The sequence below is a fragment of the Pholcus phalangioides genome, unplaced genomic scaffold (assembly GCF_987345545.1).
Source record: "Pholcus phalangioides strain wild (caught in Gottingen) unplaced genomic scaffold, Ppha-v1.0 ptg000172l_1, whole genome shotgun sequence".
Lineage (NCBI taxonomy): Eukaryota > Metazoa > Arthropoda > Arachnida > Araneae > Pholcidae > Pholcus > Pholcus phalangioides.
The window spans coordinates 3,454,530-3,474,699 of NW_028301637.1; the positions used below are offsets into that span (position 1 = coordinate 3,454,530).

At 43.1% G+C, this 20,170-nt stretch overlaps 1 protein-coding gene and 25 non-coding genes across 26 annotated transcripts in view; 25 read left to right on the top strand and 1 right to left on the bottom strand.

Annotated features, from left to right (window-relative positions):
• The window catches only part of LOC149063392 (vesicle-associated membrane protein 3-like), a 211,252-nt gene that overhangs the window by 78,475 nt on the left and 112,607 nt on the right, over positions 1-20,170 (bottom strand). The window lies entirely within an intron of this gene.
• TRNAR-CCU (transfer RNA arginine (anticodon CCU)) lies at positions 116-188 on the top strand. Its single transcript has one exon. It is a non-coding gene; the product is annotated as a tRNA-Arg (tRNA).
• Positions 1,054-1,126, top strand: TRNAR-CCU (transfer RNA arginine (anticodon CCU)). The gene has a single exon. It is a non-coding gene; the product is annotated as a tRNA-Arg (tRNA).
• TRNAR-CCU (transfer RNA arginine (anticodon CCU)) lies at positions 1,994-2,066 on the top strand. The gene has a single exon. It is a non-coding gene; the product is annotated as a tRNA-Arg (tRNA).
• On the top strand, positions 3,249-3,321 carry TRNAR-CCU (transfer RNA arginine (anticodon CCU)). The gene has a single exon. It is a non-coding gene; the product is annotated as a tRNA-Arg (tRNA).
• Positions 3,728-3,800, top strand: TRNAR-CCU (transfer RNA arginine (anticodon CCU)). The gene has a single exon. It is a non-coding gene; the product is annotated as a tRNA-Arg (tRNA).
• Positions 4,054-4,126, top strand: TRNAR-CCU (transfer RNA arginine (anticodon CCU)). Its single transcript has one exon. It is a non-coding gene; the product is annotated as a tRNA-Arg (tRNA).
• Positions 4,370-4,442, top strand: TRNAR-CCU (transfer RNA arginine (anticodon CCU)). The gene has a single exon. It is a non-coding gene; the product is annotated as a tRNA-Arg (tRNA).
• On the top strand, positions 5,146-5,218 carry TRNAR-CCU (transfer RNA arginine (anticodon CCU)). Its single transcript has one exon. It is a non-coding gene; the product is annotated as a tRNA-Arg (tRNA).
• TRNAR-CCU (transfer RNA arginine (anticodon CCU)) lies at positions 5,625-5,697 on the top strand. The gene has a single exon. It is a non-coding gene; the product is annotated as a tRNA-Arg (tRNA).
• TRNAR-CCU (transfer RNA arginine (anticodon CCU)) lies at positions 6,402-6,474 on the top strand. Its single transcript has one exon. It is a non-coding gene; the product is annotated as a tRNA-Arg (tRNA).
• On the top strand, positions 7,303-7,375 carry TRNAR-CCU (transfer RNA arginine (anticodon CCU)). Its single transcript has one exon. It is a non-coding gene; the product is annotated as a tRNA-Arg (tRNA).
• TRNAR-CCU (transfer RNA arginine (anticodon CCU)) lies at positions 7,613-7,685 on the top strand. Its single transcript has one exon. It is a non-coding gene; the product is annotated as a tRNA-Arg (tRNA).
• On the top strand, positions 9,010-9,082 carry TRNAR-CCU (transfer RNA arginine (anticodon CCU)). Its single transcript has one exon. It is a non-coding gene; the product is annotated as a tRNA-Arg (tRNA).
• On the top strand, positions 9,326-9,398 carry TRNAR-CCU (transfer RNA arginine (anticodon CCU)). The gene has a single exon. It is a non-coding gene; the product is annotated as a tRNA-Arg (tRNA).
• On the top strand, positions 10,381-10,453 carry TRNAR-CCU (transfer RNA arginine (anticodon CCU)). Its single transcript has one exon. It is a non-coding gene; the product is annotated as a tRNA-Arg (tRNA).
• On the top strand, positions 10,691-10,763 carry TRNAR-CCU (transfer RNA arginine (anticodon CCU)). Its single transcript has one exon. It is a non-coding gene; the product is annotated as a tRNA-Arg (tRNA).
• TRNAR-CCU (transfer RNA arginine (anticodon CCU)) lies at positions 12,088-12,160 on the top strand. The gene has a single exon. It is a non-coding gene; the product is annotated as a tRNA-Arg (tRNA).
• Positions 12,404-12,476, top strand: TRNAR-CCU (transfer RNA arginine (anticodon CCU)). The gene has a single exon. It is a non-coding gene; the product is annotated as a tRNA-Arg (tRNA).
• On the top strand, positions 14,575-14,647 carry TRNAR-CCU (transfer RNA arginine (anticodon CCU)). The gene has a single exon. It is a non-coding gene; the product is annotated as a tRNA-Arg (tRNA).
• On the top strand, positions 15,054-15,126 carry TRNAR-CCU (transfer RNA arginine (anticodon CCU)). The gene has a single exon. It is a non-coding gene; the product is annotated as a tRNA-Arg (tRNA).
• On the top strand, positions 16,145-16,217 carry TRNAR-CCU (transfer RNA arginine (anticodon CCU)). The gene has a single exon. It is a non-coding gene; the product is annotated as a tRNA-Arg (tRNA).
• TRNAR-CCU (transfer RNA arginine (anticodon CCU)) lies at positions 16,930-17,002 on the top strand. The gene has a single exon. It is a non-coding gene; the product is annotated as a tRNA-Arg (tRNA).
• TRNAR-CCU (transfer RNA arginine (anticodon CCU)) lies at positions 18,479-18,551 on the top strand. The gene has a single exon. It is a non-coding gene; the product is annotated as a tRNA-Arg (tRNA).
• Positions 18,642-18,714, top strand: TRNAR-CCU (transfer RNA arginine (anticodon CCU)). Its single transcript has one exon. It is a non-coding gene; the product is annotated as a tRNA-Arg (tRNA).
• Positions 19,733-19,805, top strand: TRNAR-CCU (transfer RNA arginine (anticodon CCU)). The gene has a single exon. It is a non-coding gene; the product is annotated as a tRNA-Arg (tRNA).

Below are 20,170 nucleotides of genomic sequence, written 5' to 3' on the forward strand. Positions count from 1 at the left end.
ACCGGGGATTGCGGGTTCGAGGGTAAGCTGGGAAGCCATTCTGATTTTTTTGGTCAATTTGCATTAGGACAAAAGAATTGCTCAAAGATGAAAAAATTGTTTAAATTCATAGGCCGCCCTCGTGGCCTAACGGATAAGGAATCGGTCTCCTAAACCGGTGATTGCGGGTTCGAGTCCCGCCGAGGGTAAGCTGGGAAGCCATTCTAATTATTTTGATCAATTTGCATTAGGACAAAAGGATTGCTTAAAGATGAAAAAATGTTTTAAATTTGAAGGCAGCCCTCGTGAGCTAACGGATAAGGCATCGGTCTCCTAAACCGGAGATTGCGGGTTCGAGGGTAAGCTGGGAAGCCATTCTGATTTTTTTGGTCAATTTGCATTAGGACAAAAGAATTGCTCAAAGATAAAAAAATTGTTTAAATTCGGAGGCCGCCCTCGTGGCCTAACGGATAAGGCATCGGTCTCCTAAACCGGGGATTGCGGGTCCGAGGGTAAGCTGGGAAGCCATTCTGATTATTTTGATCAATTTGCATTAGAAAAGAAGGAATGCTTAAAGTTGAAAAAATGTTTTAAATTGGAAGGCTTCCCTCGTGGCCTAACAGATAAGGCATCGGTCTCCTAAACCGGGGATTGCGGGTTCGAGGCTAAGCTGGGAAGCCATTCTGATTTTTTTGGTCAATTTGCATTAGGACAAAAGAATTGCTCAAAGATGAAAAAATTGTTTAAGTTCGTAGGCCGCCCTCGTGGCCTAACGGATAAGGCATCGGTCTCCTAAACCTGCGATTGCGGGTTCGATGGTTAGATGGGAAGCCATTCTGATTTTTTTGGTCAATTTGCATTAGGACAAAAGAATTGCTTAAAGATGAAAAAATGTTTTAAATTAAAAGGCAGCCCTCGTGGCCTCACGGATAAGGCATCGGTCTCCTAAACCGGGGATTGCGGGTTTGAGTCCCGCCGAGGATAAGCTGGGATGTCATTCTGATTATTTTAATCAATTTGCATTAGGACAAAAGGATTGCTTAAAGATGAAAAACTGTTTTAAATTCGAACGCCGCCCTCGTGGCCTAACGGATAAGGCATCGGTCTCCTAAACCGGGGATTGCGGGTTCGAGTCCCGCCGAGGGTAAGCTGGGAAGATATTCTAATTATTTTGATCAATTTGCATTAGGACAAAAAGATTGCTTAAAGATGAAAAAATGTTTTAAATTTGAAGGCAGCCCTCGTGGCCTAACGGATAAGGCATCGGTCTCCTAAACCGGGGATTGCGGGTCCGAGGGTAAGCTGGGAAGCCATTCTGATTATTTTGATCAATTTGCATTAGAAAAAAAGGAATGCTTAAATTTGAAAAAATGTTTTAAATTTGAAGGCAACCCTAGTGGCCTCACGGATAAGGCATCGGTCTCCTAAACCGGAGATTGCGGGTTCGCTGGGAAGCCATTCTGATTTTTTTTAAAAATTTGCATTAGGACAAATGAATTGCTCAAAGATGAAAAAATTGTTTAATTTCAAAGCCCGCTCTCGTGACCTAACGGATAAGGCATCGGTCTCCTAAACCGGGGATTGCGGGTTCGAGTCCCGCCGAGGGTAAACTGGGAAGCCATTCTGATTATTTTGATCAATTTGCATTAGGACAAAAGGATTGCATAAAGATGAAAAAATGTTTTAAATTTGAAGGCAGCCCTCGTGAGCTAACGGATAAGGTATCGGTCTCCTAAACCGGAGATTGCGGGTTCGAGTGCTGCCGAGGGTTAACTGGGAAGCCATTCTGATTATTTTGATCAATTTGCATTAGGAAAAAAGGATTGCTTAAAGATGAAAAAATGTTTTAAATTTGAAGGCAGCTCTCGTGGCCTAACAGATAAGGCATCGGTCTCCTAAACCGGGGATTGCGGGTTCGAGGGTAAGCTGGGAAGCCATTCTGATTATTTTAATCAATTTGCATTAGGACAAAAGGATTGCTCAAAGATGAAAAAATTGTTTAAATTCATAGGCCGCCCTCGTGGCCTAACGGATAAGGCATCGGTCTCCTAAACCGGGGATTGCGGGTTCGAGTCCCGCCGAGGGTAAGCTGGGAAGATATTCTAATTATTTTGATCAATTTGCATTAGGACAAAAAGATTGCTTAAAGATGAAAAAATGTTTTAAGTTTGAAGGCAGCCCTCGTGGCCTAACGGATAAGGCATCGGTCTCCTAAACCGGGGATTGCGGGTCAGAGGGTAAGCTGGGAAGCCATTCTGATTATTTTGATCAATTTGCATTAGAAAAAAAGGAATGCTTAAATTTGAAAAAATGTTTTAAATTTGAAGGCAGCCCTCGTGGCCTAACGGATAAGGCATCGGTCTCCTAAACCGGGGATTTCGAGTTCGAGTCCCGCCGAGGGTAAGCTGGGAAGATATTCTAATTATTTTGATCAATTTGCATTAGGACAAAAGAATTGCTCAAAGATGAAAAAATTGTTTAAATTCATAGGCCGCCCTCGTGGCCTAACGGATAAGGCATCGGTCTCCTAAACCGGGGATTGCGGGTCCGAGGGTAAGCTGGGAAGCCATTCTGATCATTTTGATCAATTTGCATTAGAAAAAAAGGAATGCTTAAAGTTGAAAAAATGTTTTTAAATTTGAAGGCAGCCCTCGTGGCCTAACGGATAAGGCATCGGTCTCCTGAACCGGGGATTGCGAGTTCGAGTCCCGCCGAGGGAAAGCTGGGAAGATATTCTAATTATTTTGATCAATTTGCATTAGGACAAAAAGATTGCTTAAAGATGAAAAAATGTTTTAAATTTGAAGGCAGCCCTCGTGAGCTAACGGATAAGGCATCGGTCTCCTAAACCGGAGATTTCGGGTTCGAGGGTAAGCTGGGAAGCCATTCTGATTTTTTTGGTCAATTTGCATTAGGACAAAAGAATTGCTCAAAGATGAAAAAATTGTTTAAATTCGGAGGCCGCCCTCGTGTCCTAACGGATAAGGCATCGGTCTCCTAATCCGGGGATTGCGGGTTCGAGGGTAAGCTGGGAAGCCATTCTGATTATTTTGATCAATTTGCATTAGAAAAAAAGAAATGCTTAGAGTTGAAAAAATGTTTTAAATTTGAAGGCAGCCCTCGTGCCCTAACGGATAAGGCATCGGTCTCCTAAACCTGCGATTGCGGGTTCGATGGTTAGCTGGGAAGCCATTCTGATTTTTTTGGTCAATTTGCATTAGGACAAAAGAATTGCTCAAAGATGAAAAAATTGTTTAAATTCATAGGCCGCCCTCGTGGCGTAACGGATAAGGCATCGGTCTCCTAAACCGGGGATTGCGGGTTCGAGTCCCGCCGAGGGTAAGCTGGGAAGATATTCTAATTATTTTGATCAATTTGCATTAGGACAAAAAGATTGCTTAAAGATGAAAAAATGTTTTAAATTAAAAGGCAGCCCTCGTGGCCTCACGGATAAGGCATCGGTCTCCTAAACCGGAGATTGCGGGTTCGAGGGTAAGCTGGGAAGCCATTCTGATTTTTTTGGTCAATTTGCATTAGGACAAAAGAATTGCTTAAAGATGAAAAAATGTTTTAAATTAAAAGGCAGCCCTCGTGGCCTCACGGATAAGGCATCGGTCTCCTAAACCGGGGATTGCGGGTTTGAGTCCCGCCGAGGATAAGCTGGGATGTCATTCTGATTATTTTAATCAATTTGCATTAGGACAAAAGGATTGCTTAAAGATGAAAAAATGTTTTAAATTCGAACGCCGCTCTCGTGGCCTAACGGATAAGGCATCGGTCTCCTAAACCGGGGATTGCGGGTTCGAGTCCCGCCGAGGGTAAACTGGGAAACCATTCAGATTATTTTGATCAATTTGCATTAGGACAAAAGGATTGCATAAAGATGAAAAAATGTTTTAAATTTGAAGGCAGCCCTCGTGAGCTAACGGATAAGGTATCGGTCTTCTAAACCGGAGATTGCGGGTTCGAGTGCTGCCGAGGGTTAACTGGGAAGCCATTCTGATTATTTTAATCAATTTGCATTAGGACAAAAGGATTGCTCAAAGATGAAAAAATTGTTTAAATTCATAGGCCGCCCTCGTGGCCTAACGGATAAGGCATCGGTCTCCTAAACCGGGGATTGCGGGTTCGAGTCCCGCCGAGGGTAAGCTGGGAAGATATTCTAATTATTTTGATCAATTTGCATTAGGACAAAAAGATTGCTTAAAGATGAAAAAATGTTTTAAATTTGAAGGCAGCCCTCGTGGCCTAACGGATAAGGCATCGGTCTCCTACACCGGGGATTGCGGGTCCGAGGGTAAGCTGGGAAGCCATTCTGATTATTTTGATCAATTTGCATTAGAAAAAAAGGAATGCTTAAATTTGAAAAAATGTTTTAAATTTGAAGGCAGCCCTCGTGGCCTAACGGATAAGGCATCGGTCTCCTAAACCGGGGATTGCGAGTTCGAGTCCCGCCGAGGGTAAGCTGGGAAGATATTCTAATTATTTTGATCAATTTGCATTAGGACAAAAGAATTGCTCAAAGATGAAAAAATTGTTTAAATTCATAGGCCGCCCTCGTGGCCTAACGGATAAGGCATCGGTCTCCTAAACCGGGGATTGCGGGTCCGAGGGTAAGTTGGGAAGCCATTCTGATTATTTTGATCAATTTGCATTAGGAAAAAAGGAATGCTTAAAGTAGAAATAATGTTTTTAAATTTAGAGGCAGCCCTCGTGGCCTAACGGATAAGGCATCGGTCTCCTAAACCGGAGATTTCGGGTTCGAGGGTAAGCTGGGAAGCCATTCTGATTTTTTTGGTCAATTTGCATTAGGACAAAAGAATTGCTCAAAGATGAAAAAATTGTTTAAATTCGGAGGCCGCCCTCGTGGCCTAACGGATAAGGCATCGGTCTCCTAAACAGGGGATTGCGGGTTCGAGGGTAAGCTGGGAAGCCATTCTGATTATTTTGATCAATTTGCATTAGAAAAAAAGAAATGCTTAGAGTTGAAAAAATGTTTTAAATTTGAAGGCAGCCCTCGTGCCCTAACAGATAAGGCATCGGTCTCCTAAACCGGGGATTGCGGGTTCGAGGGTAAGCTGGGAAGCCATTCTGATTTTTTTGGTCAATTTGCATTAGGACAAAAGAATTGCTCAAAGATGAAAAAATTGTTTAAATTCATAGGCCGCCCTCGTGGCCTAACGGATGAGGCATCGGTCTCCTAAACCGGTGATTGCGGGTTCGAGTCCCGCCGAGGGTAAGCTGGGAAGCCATTCTAATTATTTTGATCAATTTGCATTAGGACAAAAGGATTGCTTAAAGATGAAAAAATGTTTTAAATTTGAAGGCAGCCCTCGTGAGCTAACGGATAAGGCATCGGTCTCCTAAACCGGAGATTGCGGGTTCGAGGGTAAGCTGGGAAGCCATTCTGATTTTTTTGGTCAATTTGCATTAGGACAAAAGAATTGCTTAAAGATGAAAAAATGTTTTAAATTAAAAGGCAGCCCTCGTGGCCTCACGGATAAGGCATCGGTCTCCTAAACCGGGGATTGCGGGTTTGAGTCCCGCCGAGGATAAGCTGGGATGTCATTCTGATTATTTGAATCAATTTGCATTAGGACAAAAGGATTGCTTAAAGATGAAAAAATGTTTTAAATTCGAACGCCACCCTCGTGGCCTAACGGATAAGGCATCGGTCTCCTAAACCGGGGATTGCGGGTTCGAGTCCCGCCGAGGGTAAGCTGGGAAGATATTCTAATTATTTTGATCAATTTGCATTAGGACAAAAAGATTGCTTAAAGATGAAAAAATGTTTTAAATTTGAAGGCAGCCCTCGTGGCCTAACGGATAAGGCATCGGTCTCCTAAATCGGGGATTGCGGGTCCGAGGGTAAGCTGGGAAGCCATTCTGATTATTTTGATCAATTTGCATTAGAAAAAAAGGAATGCTTAAATTTGAAAAAATGTTTTAAATTTGAAGGCAGCCCTAGTGGCCTCACGGATAAGGCATCGGTCTCCTAAACCGGAGATTGCGGGTTCGCTGGGAAGCCATTCTGATTTTTTTTAAAAATTTGCATTAGGACAAATGAGTTGCTCAAAGATGAAAAAATTGTTTAATTTCAAAGCCCGCTCTCGCGGCCTAACGGATAAGGCATCGGTCTCCTAAACCGGGGATTGCGGGTTCGAGTCCCGCCGAGGGTAAACTGGGAAGCCATTCTGATTATTTTGATCAATTTGCTCTAGGAAAAAAGGATTGCTTAAAGATGAAAAAATGTTTTAAATTTGAAGGCAGCTCTCGTGGCCTAACAGATAAGGCATCGGTCTCCTAAACCGGGGATTGCGGGTTCGAGGGTAAGCTGGGAAGCCATTGTGATTATTTTAATCAATTTGCATTAGGACAAAAGGATTGCTCAAAGATGAAAAAATTGTTTAAATTCATAGGCCGCCCTCGTGGCCTAACGGATAAGGCATCGGTCTCCTACACCGGGGATTGCGAGTTCGAGTCCCGCCGAGGGTAAGCTGGGAAGATATTCTAATTATTTTGATCAATTTGCATTAGGACAAAAAGATTGCTTAAAGATGAAAAAATGTTTTAAATTTGAAGGCAGCCCTCGTGAGCTAACGGATAAGGCATCGGTCTCCTAAACCGGAGATATCGGTTTCGAGGGTAAGCTGGGAAGCCATTCTGATTTTTTTGGTCAATTTGCATTAGGACAAAAGAATTGCTCAAAGATGAAAAAATTGTTTAAATTCGGAGGCCGCCTCGTGGCCTAACGGATAAGGCATCGGTCTCCTTAACCGGGGATTGCGGGTTCGAGGGTAAGCTGGGAAGCCATTCTGATTATTTTGATCAATTTGCATTAGAAAAAAAGAAATGCTTAGAGTTGAAAAAATGTTTTAAATTTGAAGGCAGCTCTCGTGGCCTAACAGATAAGGCATCGGTCTCCTAAACCGGGGATTGCGGGTTTGAGTCCCGCCGAGGATAAGCTGGGATGTCATTCTGATTAATTTAATCAATTTGCATTAGGACAAAAGGATTGCTTAAAGATGAAAAATGTTTTAAATTCGAACGCCGCCCTCGTGGCCTAACGGATAAGGCATCCGTCTCCTAAACCGGGGATTGCGGGTCCGAGGGTAAGCTGGGAAGCCATTCTGATTATTTTGATCAATTTGCATTAGAAAAAAAGGAATGCTTAAAGTTGAAAAAATGTTTTAAATTTGAAGGCAGCCCTCGTGCCCTAACAGATAAGGCATCGGTCTCCTAAACCGGGGATTGCGATTGGTCAATTTGCATTAGGACAAAAGAATTGCTCAAAGATGAAAAAATTGTTTAAATTCATAGGCCGCCCTCGTGGCCTAACGGATAAGGCATCGGTCTCCTAAACCGGTGATTGCGGGTTCGAGTCCCGCCGAGGGTAAGCTGGGAAGCCATTATTTTGATCAATTTGCATTAGGACAAAAGGATTGCTTAAAGATGAAAAAATGTTTTAAATTTGAAGGCAGCCCTCGTGGCCTAACAGATAAGGCATCGGTCTCCTAAACCGGGGATTGCGGGTTCGAGGGTAAGCTGGGAAGCCATTCTGATTATTTTAATCAATTTGCATTAGGACAAAAGGATTGCTTAAAGATGAAAAAATGTTTTAAATTCCAACGCCGCCCTCGTGGCCTAACGGATAAGGCATCGGTCTCCTAAACCGGGGATTGAGGGTTCGAGTCCCGCCGAGGGTAAGTTGGGAAGCCATTCTGATTATTTTGATCAATTTGCATTAGGACAAAAGGATTGCTTAAAGATGAAAAAATTGTTTAAATTCGAAGGCCGCCCTCGTGGCCTAACGGATAACCCATCGGTCTCCTAAACCGGAGATTGCGGGTCCGAGGGTAAGCTGGGAAGCCATTCTGATTATTTTGATCAATTTGCATTAGACAAAAAGGAATGCTTAAAGTTGAAAAAATGTTTTAAATTTGAAGGCAGCCCTCGTGGCCTAACAGATAAGGCATCGGTCTCCTAAACCGGGGATTGCGGGTTCGAGGGTAAGCTGGGAAGCCATTCTGATTATTTTGATCAATTTGCATTAGGAAAAAAGAATTGCTTAAAGATGAAAAAATGTATTAAATTTCTAGGCAGCCCTCGTGGCCTAACGGATAAGGCATCGGTTTCCTAAACCTGCGATTGCGGGTTCGATGGTTAGCTGGGAAACCATTCTGATTTTTTTTGGTCAATTTGCATTAGGACAAAAGAATTGCTCAAAGATGAAAAAATTGTTTAAATTCGTAGGCCGCCCTCGTGGCCTAACGGATAAGGCATCGGTCTCCTAAACCGGGGATTGCGGGTTCGAGGGTAAGCTGGGAAGCCATTCTGATTATTTTGATCAATTTGCATTAGAAAAAAAGGAATGCTTAGAGTTGAAAAAATGTTTTAAATTTGAAGGCAGCTCTCGTGGCCTAACAGATAAGGCATCGGTCTCCTAAACCGGGGATTGCGGGTTCGAGGGTAAGCTGGGAAGCCATTCTGATTATTTTGATCAATTTGCATTAGGAAAAAAGGATTGCTTAAAGATGAAAAAATGTTTTAAATTAAAAGGCAGCCCTCGTGGCCTCACGGATAAGGCATCGGTCTCCTAAACCGGGGATTGCGGGTTTGAGTCCCGCCGAGGATAAGCTGGGATGTCATTCTGATTAATTTAATCAATTTGCATTAGGACAAAAGGATTGCTTAAAGATGAAAAATGTTTTAAATTCGAACGCCGCCCTCGTGGCCTAACGGATAAGGCATCCGTCTCCTAAACCGGGGATTGCGGGTCCGAGGGTAAGCTGGGAAGCCATTCTGATTATTTTGATCAATTTGCATTAGAAAAAAAGGAATGCTTAAAGTTGAAAAAATGTTTTAAATTTGAAGGCAGCCCTCGTGCCCTAACAGATAAGGCATCGGTCTCCTAAACCGGGGATTGCGGGTTCGAGGGTAAGCTGGGAAGCCATTCTGATTTTTTTGGTCAATTTGCATTAGGACAAAAGAATTGCTCAAAGATGAAAAAATTGTTTAAATTCATAGGCCGCCCTCGTGGCCTAACGGATAAGGCATCGGTCTCCTAAACCGGTGATTGCGGGTTCGAGTCCCGCCGAGGGTAAGCTGGGAAGCCATTCTAATTATTTTGATCAATTTGCATTAGGACAAAAGGATTGCTTAAAGATGAAAAAATGTTTTAAATTTGAAGGCAGCCCTCGTGGCCTAACAGATAAGGCATCGGTCTCCTAAACCGGGGATTGCGGGTTCGAGGGTAAGCTGGGAAGCCATTCTGATTATTTTAATCAATTTGCATTAGGACAAAAGGATTGCTTAAAGATGAAAAAATGTTTTAAATTCGAACGCCACCCTCGTGGCCTAACGGATAAGGCATCGGTCTCCTAAACCGGGGATTGCGGGTTCGAGTCCCGCCGAGGGTAAGTTGGGAAGCCATTCTGATTATTTTGATCAATTTGCATTAGGACAAAAGGATTGCTTAAAGATGAAAAAATGTTTTAAATTTGAAGGCAGCCCTCGTGAGCTAACGGATAAGGCATCGGTCTCCTAAACCGGAGATTGCGGGTTCGAGGGTAAGCTGGGAAGCCATTCTGATTTTTTTGGTCAATTTGCATTAGGACAAAAGAATTGCTCAAAGATGAAAAAATTGTTTAAATTCGTAGGCCGCCCTCGTGGCCTAACGGATAAGGCATCGGTCTCCTAAACCGGGGATTGCGGGTTCGAGGGTAAGCTGGGAAGCCATTCTGATTATTTTGATCAATTTGCATTAGAAAAAAAGGAATGCTTAGAGTTGAAAAAATGTTTTAAATTTGAAGGCAGCTCTCGTGGCCTAACAGATAAGGCATCGGTCTCCTAAACCGGGGATTGCGGGTTCGAGGGTAAGCTGGGAAGCCATTCTGATTATTTTGATCAATTTGCATTAGGAAAAAAGGATTGCTTAAAGATGAAAAAATGTTTTAAATTAAAAGGCAGCCCTCGTGGCCTCACGGATAAGGCATCGGTCTCCTAAACCGGGGATTGCGGGTTTGAGTCCCGCCGAGGATAAGCTGGGATGTCATTCTGATTAATTTAATCAATTTGCATTAGGACAAAAGGATTGCTTAAAGATGAAAAATGTTTTAAATTCGAACGCCGCCCTCGTGGCCTAACGGATAAGGCATCCGTCTCCTAAACCGGGGATTGCGGGTCCGAGGGTAAGCTGGGAAGCCATTCTGATTATTTTGATCAATTTGCATTAGAAAAAAAGGAATGCTTAAAGTTGAAAAAATGTTTTAAATATGAAGGCAGCCCTCGTGCCCTAACAGATAAGGCATCGGTCTCCTAAACCGGGGATTGCGATTGGTCAATTTGCATTAGGACAAAAGAATTGCTCAAAGATGAAAAAATTGTTTAAATTCATAGGCCGCCCTCGTGGCCTAACGGATAAGGCATCGGTCTCCTAAACCGGTGATTGCGGGTTCGAGTCCCGCCGAGGGTAAGCTGGGAAGCCATTATTTTGATCAATTTGCATTAGGACAAAAGGATTGCTTAAAGATGAAAAAATGTTTTAAATTTGAAGGCAGCCCTCGTGGCCTAACAGATAAGGCATCGGTCTCCTAAACCGGGGATTGCGGGTTCGAGGGTAAGCTGGGAAGCCATTCTGATTATTTTAATCAATTTGCATTAGGACAAAAGGATTGCTTAAAGATGAAAAAATGTTTTAAATTCGAACGCCGCCCTCGTGGCCTAACGGATAAGGCATCGGTCTCCTAAACCGGGGATTGCGGGTTCGAGTCCCGCCGAGGGTAAGTTGGGAAGCCATTCTGATTATTTTGATCAATTTGCATTAGGACAAAAGGATTGCTTAAAGATGAAAAAATGTTTTAAATTTGAAGGCAGCCCTCGTGAGCTAACGGATAAGGCATCGGTCTCCTAAACCGGAGATTGCGGGTTCGAGGGTAAGCTGGGAAGCCATTCTGATTTTTTTGGTCAATTTGCATTAGGACAAAAGAATTGCTCAAAGATGAAAAAATTGTTTAAATTCGAAGGCCGCCCTCGTGGCCTAACGGATAACCCATCGGTCTCCTAAACCGGAGATTGCGGGTCCGAGGGTAAGCTGGGAAGCCATTCTGATTATTTTGATCAATTTGCATTAGGAAAAAAGAATTGCTTAAAGATGAAAAAATGTATTAAATTTCTAGGCAGCCCTCGTGGCCTAACGGATAAGGCATCGGTCTCCTAAACCTGCGATTGCGGGTTCGATGGTTAGCTGGGAAACCATTCTGATTTTTTTTGGTCAATTTGCATTAGGACAAAAGAATTGCTCAAAGATGAAAAAATTGTTTAAATTCGGAGGCCGCCCTCGTGGCCTAACGGATAAGGCATCGGTCTCCTAAACCGGGGATTGCGGGTTCGAGGGTAAGCTGGGAAGCCATTCTGATTATTTTGATCAATTTGCATTAGAAAAAAAGGAATGCTTAGAGTTGAAAAAATGTTTTAAATTTGAAGGCAGCTCTCGTGGCCTAACAGATAAGGCATCGGTCTCCTAAACCGGGGATTGCGGGTTCGAGGGTAAGCTGGGAAGCCATTCTGATTATTTTGATCAATTTGCATTAGGAAAAAAGGATTGCTTAAAGATGAAAAAATGTTTTAAATTAAAAGGCAGCCCTCGTGGCCTCACGGATAAGGCATCGGTCTCCTAAACCGGGGATTGCGGGTTTGAGTCCCGCCGAGGATAAGCTGGGATGTCATTCTGATTAATTTAATCAATTTGCATTAGGACAAAAGGATTGCTTAAAGATGAAAAATGTTTTAAATTCGAACGCCGCCCTCGTGGCCTAACGGATAAGGCATCCGTCTCCTAAACCGGGGATTGCGGGTCCGAGGGTAAGCTGGGAAGCCATTCTGATTATTTTGATCAATTTGCATTAGAAAAAAAGGAATGCTTAAAGTTGAAAAAATGTTTTAAATTTGAAGGCAGCCCTCGTGCCCTAACAGATAAGGCATCGGTCTCCTAAACCGGGGATTGCGGGTTCGAGGGTAAGCTGGGAAGCCATTCTGATTTTTTTGGTCAATTTGCATTAGGACAAAAGAATTGCTCAAAGATGAAAAAATTGTTTAAATTCATAGGCCGCCCTCGTGGCCTAACGGATAAGGCATCGGTCTCCTAAACCGGTGATTGCGGGTTCGAGTCCCGCCGAGGGTAAGCTGGGAAGCCATTCTAATTATTTTGATCAATTTGCATTAGGACAAAAGGATTGCTTAAAGATGAAAAAATGTTTTAAATTTGAAGGCAGCCCTCGTGGCCTAACAGATAAGGCATCGGTCTCCTAAACCGGGGATTGCGGGTTCGAGGGTAAGCTGGGAAGCCATTCTGATTATTTTAATCAATTTGCATTAGGACAAAAGGATTGCTTAAAGATGAAAAAATGTTTTAAATTCGAACGCCGCCCTCGTGGCCTAACGGATAAGGCATCGGTCTCCTAAACCGGGGATTGCGGGTTCGAGTCCCGCCGAGGGTAAGCTGGAAAGCCAATCTGATTCTTTTGATCAATTTGCATTAGGAAAAAAGGATTGCTTAAAGATGAAAAAATGTTTTAAATTTGAAGGCAGCCCTCGTGAGCTAACGGATAAGGCATCGGTCTCCTAAACCGGAGATTGCGGGTTCGAGGGTAAGCTGGGAAGCCATTCTGATTTTTTTGGTCAATTTGCATTAGGACAAAAGAATTGCTCAAAGATGAAAAAATTGTTTAAATTCGAAGGCCGCCCTCGTGGCCTAACGGATAACCCATCGGTCTCCTAAACCGGAGATTGCGGGTCCGAGGGTAAGCTGGGAAGCCATTCTGATTATTTTGATCAATTTGCATTAGACAAAAAGGAATGCTTAAAGTTGAAAAAATGTTTTAAATTTGAAGGCAGCCCTCGTGGCCTAACAGATAAGGCATCGGTCTCCTAAACCGGGGATTGCGGGTTCGAGGGTAAGCTGGGAAGCCATTCTGGTTATTTTGATCAATTTGCATTAGGAAAAAAGAATTGCTTAAAGATGAAAAAATGTATTAAATTTCTAGGCAGCCCTCGTGGCCTAACGGATAAGGCATCGGTCTCCTAAACCTGCGATTGCGGGTTCGATGGTTAGCTGGGAAACCATTCTGATTTTTTTTGGTCAATTTGCATTAGGACAAAAGAATTGCTCAAAGATGAAAAAATTGTTTAAATTCGTAGGCCGCCCTCGTGGCCTAACAGATAAGGCATCGGTCTCCTAAACCGGGGATTGCGGGTTCGAGGGTAAGCTGGGAAGCCATTCTGATTATTTTGATCAATTTGCATTAGGAAAAAAGGATTGCTTAAAGATGAAAAAATGTTTTAAATTAAAAGGCAGCCCTCGTGGCCTCACGGATAAGGCATCGGTCTCCTAAACCGGGGATTGCGGGTTTGAGTCCCGCCGAGGATAAGCTGGGATGTCATTCTGATTAATTTAATCAATTTGCATTAGGACAAAAGGATTGCTTAAAGATGAAAAATGTTTTAAATTCGAACGCCGCCCTCGTGGCCTAACGGATAAGGCATCCGTCTCCTAAACCGGGGATTGCGGGTCCGAGGGTAAGCTGGGAAGCCATTCTGATTATTTTGATCAATTTGCATTAGAAAAAAAGGAATGCTTAAAGTTGAAAAAATGTTTTAAATTTGAAGGCAGCCCTCGTGCCCTAACAGATAAGGCATCGGTCTCCTAAACCGGGGATTGCGGGTTCGAGGGTAAGCTGGGAAGCCATTCTGATTTTTTTGGTCAATTTGCATTAGGACAAAAGAATTGCTCAAAGATGAAAAAATTGTTTAAATTCATAGGCCGCCCTCGTGGCCTAACGGATAAGGCATCGGTGTCCTAAACCGGTGATTGCGGGATCGAGTCCCGCCGAGGGTAAGCTGGGAAGACATTCTAATTATTTTGATCAATTTACATTAGGACAAAAGGATTGCTTAAAGATGAAAAAATGTTTTAAATTTGAAGGCAGCCGTCGTGAGCTAACGGATAAGGCATCGGTCTCCTAAACCGGAGATTGCGGGTTCGAGGGTAAGCTGGGAAGCCATTCTGATTTTTTTGGTCAATTTGCATTAGGACAAAAGAATTGCTCAAAGATAAAAAAATTGTTTAAATTCGGAGGCCGCCCTCGTGGCCTAACGGATAAGGCATCGGTCTCCTAAACCGGGGATTGCGGGTCCGAGGGTAAGCTGGGAAGCCATTCTGATTATTTTGATCAATTTGCATTAGAAAAGAAGGAATGCTTAAAGTTGAAAAAATGTTTTAAATTGGAAGGCTTCCCTCGTGGCCTAACAGATAAGACATCGGTCTCCTAACCGGGGATTGCGGGTTCGAGGGTAAGCTGGGAAGCCATTCTGATTTTTTTGGTCAATTTGCATTAGGACAAAAGAATTGCTCAAAGATGAAAAAATTGTTTAAGTTCGTAGGCCGCCCTCGTGGCCTAACGGATAAGGCATCGGTCTCCTAAACCTGCGATTGCGGGTTCGATGGTTAGCTGGGAAGCCATTCTGATTTTTTTGGTCAATTTGCATTAGGACAAAAGAATTGCTCAAAGATGAAAAAATTGTTTAAATTCATAGGCCGCCCTCGTGGCCTAACGGATAAGGCATCGGTCTCCTAAACCGGGAATTGCGGGTTCGAGTCCCGCCGAGGGTAAGCTGGGAAGATATTCTAATTATTTTGATCAATTTGCATTAGGACAAAAAGATTGCTTAAAGATGAAAAAATGTTTTAAATTTGAAGGCAGCCCTCGTGAGCTAACGGATAAGGCATCGGTCTCCTAAACCGGAGATTGCGGGTTCGAGGGTAAGCTGGGAAGCCATTCTGATTTTTTTGGTCAATTTGCATTAGGACAAAAGAATTGCTTAAAGATGAAAGAATGTTTTAAATTAAAAGGCAGCCCTCGTGGCCTCACGGATAAGGCATCGATCTCCTAAACCGGGGATTGCGGGTTTGAGTCCCGCCGAGGATAAGCTGGGATGTCATTCTGATTATTTTAATCAATTTGCATTAGGACAAAAGGATTGCTTAAAGATGAAAAAATGTTTTAAATTTGAACGCCGCCCTCGTGGCCTAACGGATAAGGCATCGGTCTCCTAAACCGGGGATTGCGGGTTCGAGTCCCGCCGAGGGTAAGCTGGGAAGATATTCTAATTATTTTGATCAATTTGCATTAGGACAAAAAGATTGCTTAAAGATGAAAAAATGTTTTAAATTTGAAGGCAGCCCTCGTGGCCTAACGGATAAGGCATCGGTCTCCTAAACCGGGGATTGCGGGTCGGAGGGTAAGCTGGGAAGCCATTCTGATTATTTTGATCAATTTGCATTAGAAAAAAAGGAATGCTTAAATTTGAAAAAATGTTTTAAATTTGAAGGCAGCCCTCGTGGCCTAACGGATAAGGCATCGGTCTCCTAAACCGGAGATTGCGGGTTCGAGGGTAAGCTGGGAAGCCATTCTGATTTTTTTGGTCAATTTGCATTAGGACAAAAGAATTGCTCAAAGATGAAAAAATTGTTTAAATTCGGAGGCCGCCCTCGTGGCCTAACGGATAAGGCATCGGTCTCCTAAACCGGGGATTGCGAGTTCGAGTCCCGCCGACGGTAAGCTGGGAAGATATTCTAATTATTTTGATCAATTTGCATTAGGACAAAAAGATTGCTTAAAGATGAAAAAATGTTTTAAATTTGAAGGCAGCCCTCGTGAGCTAACGACTAAGGCATCGGTCTCCTAAACCGAAGATTGCGGGTTCGAGGGTAAGCTGGGAAGCCATTCTGATTTTTTTGGTCAATTTGCATTAGGACAAAAGAATTGCTCAAAGATGAAAAAATTGTTTAAATTCGGAGGCCGCCCTCGTGGCCTAACGGATAAGGCATCGGTCTCCTAAACCGGGGATTGCGGGTTCGAGGGTAAGCTGGGAAGCCATTCTGATTATTTTGATCAATTTGCATGAGAAAAAAAGGAATGCTTAGAGTTGAAAAAATGTTTTAAATTTGAAGGCAGCTCTCGTGGCCTAACAGATAAGGCATCGGTCTCCTAAACCGGGGATTGCGGGTTCGAGGGTAAGCTGGGAAGCCATTCTGATTATTTTAATCAATTTGCATTAGGACAAAAGGATTGCTTAAAGATGAAAAAATGTTTTAAACTCGAACGCCGCCCTCGTGGCCTAACGGATAAGGCATCGGTCTCCTAAACCGGGGATTGCGGGTTCGAGTCCCGCCGAGGGTAAGTTGGGAAGCCATTCTGATTATTTTGATCAATTTGCATTAGGACAAAAGGATTGCTTAAAGATGAAAAAATGTTTTAAATTTGAAGGCAGCCCTCGTGAGCTAACGGATAAGGCATCGGTCTCCTAAACCGGAGATTGCGGGTTCGAGGGTAAGCTGGGAAGCCATTCTGATTTTTTTGGTCAATTTGCATTAGGACAAAAGAATTGCTCAAAGATGAAATAATTGTTTAAATTCGAAGGCCGCCCTCGTGGCCTAACGGATAACCCATCGGTCTCCTAAACCGGAGATTGCGGGTCCGAGGGTAAGCTGGGAAGCCATTCTGATTATTTTGATCAATTTGCATTAGAAAAAAAGGAATGCTTAAAGTTGAAAAATTGTTTTAAATTTGAAGGCAGTCCTCGTGGCCTAACAGATAAGGCATCGGTCTCCTAAACCGGGGATTGCGGGTTCGAGGGTAAGCTGGGAAACCATTCTGATTATTTTGATCAATTTGCATTAGGAAAAAAGGATTGCTTAAAGATGAAAAAATGTTTTAAATTAAAAGGCAGCCCTCGTGGCCTCACGGATAAGGCATCGGTCTCCTAAACCGGGGATTGCGGGGTTGAGTCCCGCCGAGGATAAGCTGGGATGTCATTCTGATTAATTTAATCAATTTGCATTAGGACAAAAGGATTGCTTAAAGATGAAAAAATTGTTTAAATTCATAGGCCGCCCTCGTAGCCTAACGGATAAGGCATCGGTCTCCTAAACCGGTGATTGCGGGTTCGAGTCCCGCCGAGGGTAAGCTGGGAAGCCATTCTGATTATTTTGATCAATTTGCATTAGAAAAAAAGGAATGCTTAATGTTGAAAAAATGTTTTAAATTTGAAGGCAGCCCTCGTGAGCTAACGGATAAGGCATCGGTCTCCTAAACCGGAGATTGCGGGTTCGAGGGTAAGCTGGGAAGCCATTCTGATTTTTTTGGTCAATTTGCATTAGGACAAAAGAATTGCTCAAAGATAAAAAAATTGGTTAAATTCGGAGGCCGCCCTCGTGACCTAACGGATAAGTCATCGGTCTCCTAAACCGGGGATTGCGGGTCCGAGGGTAAGCTGGGAAGCCATTCTGATTATTTTGATCAATTTGCATTAGAAAAAAAGGAATGCTTAAAGTTGAAAAAATGTTTTAAATTGGAAGGCTTCCCTCGTGGTCTAACAGATAAGGCATCGGTCTCCTAAACCGGGGATTGCGGGTTCGAGGGTAAGCTGGGAAGCCATTCTGATTTTTTTATTCAATTTGCATTAGGCCAAAAGAATTGCTCAAAGATGAAAAAATTGTTTAAGTTCGTAGGCCGCCCTCGTGGCCTAACGGATAAGGCATCGGTCTCCTAAACCTGCGATTGCGGGTTCGATGGTTAGCTGGGAAGCCATTCTGATTTTTTTGGTCAATTTGCATTAGGACAAAAGAATTGCTCAAAGATGAAAAAATTGTTTAAATTCATAGGCCGCCCTCGTGGCCTAACGGATAAGGCATCGGTGTCCTAAACCGGTGATTGCGGGATCGAGTCCCGCCGAGGGTAAGCTGGGAAGACATTCTAATTATTTTGATCAATTTACATCAGGACAAAAGGATTGCTTAAAGATGAAAAAATGTTTTAAATTTGAAGGCAGCCGTCGTGAGCTAACGGATAAGGCATCGGTCTCCTAAACCGGAGATTGCGGGTTCGAGGGTAAGCTGGGAAGCCATTCTGATTTTTTTGGTCAATTTGCATTAGGACAAAAGAATTGCTCAAAGATAAAAAAATTGTTTAAATTCGGAGGCCGCCCTCGTGGCCTAACGGATAAGGCATCGGTCTCCTAAACCGGGGATTGCGGGTCCGAGGGTAAGCTGGGAAGCCATTCTGATTATTTTGATCAATTTGCATTAGAAAAGAAGGAATGCTTAAAGTTGAAAAAATGTTTTAAATTGGAAGGCTTCCCTCGTGGCCTAACAGATAAGACATCGGTCTCCTAACCGGGGATTGCGGGTTCGAGGGTAAGCTGGGAAGCCATTCTGATTTTTTTGGTCAATTTGCATTAGGACAAAAGAATTGCTCAAAGATGAAAAAATTGTTTAAGTTCGTAGGCCGCCCTCGTGGCCTAACGGATAAGGCATCGGTCTCCTAAACCTGCGATTGCGGGTTCGATGGTTAGCTGGGAAGCCATTCTGATTTTTTTGGTCAATTTGCATTAGGACAAAAGAATTGCTCAAAGATGAAAAAATTGTTTAAATTCATAGGCCGCCCTCGTGGCCTAACGGATAAGGCATCGGTCTCCTAAACCGGGGATTGCGGGTTCGAGTCCCGCCGAGGGTAAGCTGGGAAGATATTCTAATTATTTTGATCAATTTGCATTAGGACAAAAAGATTGCTTAAAGATGAAAAAATGTTTTAAATTTGAAGGCAGCCCTCGTGGCCTAACGGATAAGGCATCGGTCTCCTAAACCGGGGATTGCGGGTTCGAGTCCCGCCGAGGGTAAGCTGGGAAGATATTCTAATTATTTTGATCAATTTGCATTAGGACAAAAAGATTGCTTAAAGATGAAAAAATGTTTTAAATTTGAAGGCAGCCCTCGTGGCCTAACGGATAAGGCATCGGTCTCCTAAACCGGGGATTGCGGGTCCGAGGGTAAGCTGGGAAGCCATTCTGATTATTTTGATCAATTTGCATTAGAAAAAAAGGAATGCTTAAATTTGAAAAAATGTTTTAAATTTGAAGGCAGCCCTCGTGGCCTAACGGATAAGGCATCGGTCTCCTAAACCGGAGATTGCGGGTTCGAGGGTAAGCTGGGAAGCCATTCTGATTTTTTTGGTCAATTTGCATTAGGACAAAAGAATTGCTCAAAGATGAAAAAATTGTTTAAATTCGGAGGCCGCCCTCGTGGCCTAACGGATAAGGCATCGGTCTCCTAAACCGGGGATTGCGAGTTCGAGTCCCGCCGACGGTAAGCTGGGAAGATATTCTAATTATTTTGATCAATTTGCATTAGGACAAAAAGATTGCTTAAAGATGAAAAAATGTTTTAAATTTGAAGGCAGCCCTCGTGAGCTAACGACTAAGGCATCGGTCTCCTAAACCGAAGATTGCGGGTTCGAGGGTAAGCTGGGAAGCCATTCTGATTTTTTTGGTCAATTTGCATTAGGACAAAAGAATTGCTCAAAGATGAAAAAATTGTTTAAATTCGGAGGCCGCCCTCGTGGCCTAACGGATAAGGCATCGGTCTCCTAAACCGGGGATTGCGGGTTCGAGGGTAAGCTGGGAAGCCATTCTGATTATTTTGATCAATTTGCATGAGAAAAAAAGGAATGCTTAGAGTTGAAAAAATGTTTTAAATTTGAAGGCAGCTCTCGTGGCCTAACAGATAAGGCATCGGTCTCCTAAACCGGGGATTGCGGGTTCGAGGGTAAGCTGGGAAGCCATTCTGATTATTTTAATCAATTTGCATTAGGACAAAAGGATTGCTTAAAGATGAAAAAATGTTTTAAACTCGAACGCCGCCCTCGTGGCCTAACGGATAAGGCATCGGTCTCCTAAACCGGGGATTGCGGGTTCGAGTCCCGCCGAGGGTAAGTTGGGAAGCCATTCTGATTATTTTGATCAATTTGCATTAGGACAAAAGGATTGCTTAAAGATGAAAAAATGTTTTAAATTTGAAGGCAGCCCTCGTGAGCTAACGGATAAGGCATCGGTCTCCTAAACCGGAGATTGCGGGTTCGAGGGTAAGCTGGGAAGCAATTCTGATTTTTTTGGTCAATTTGCATTAGGACAAAAGAATTGCTCAAAGATGAAATAATTGTTTAAATTCGAAGGCCGCCCTCGTGGCCTAACGGATAACCCATCGGTCTCCTAAACCGGAGATTGCGGGTCCGAGGGTAAGCTGGGAAGCCATTCTGATTATTTTGATCAATTTGCATTAGAAAAAAAGGAATGCTTA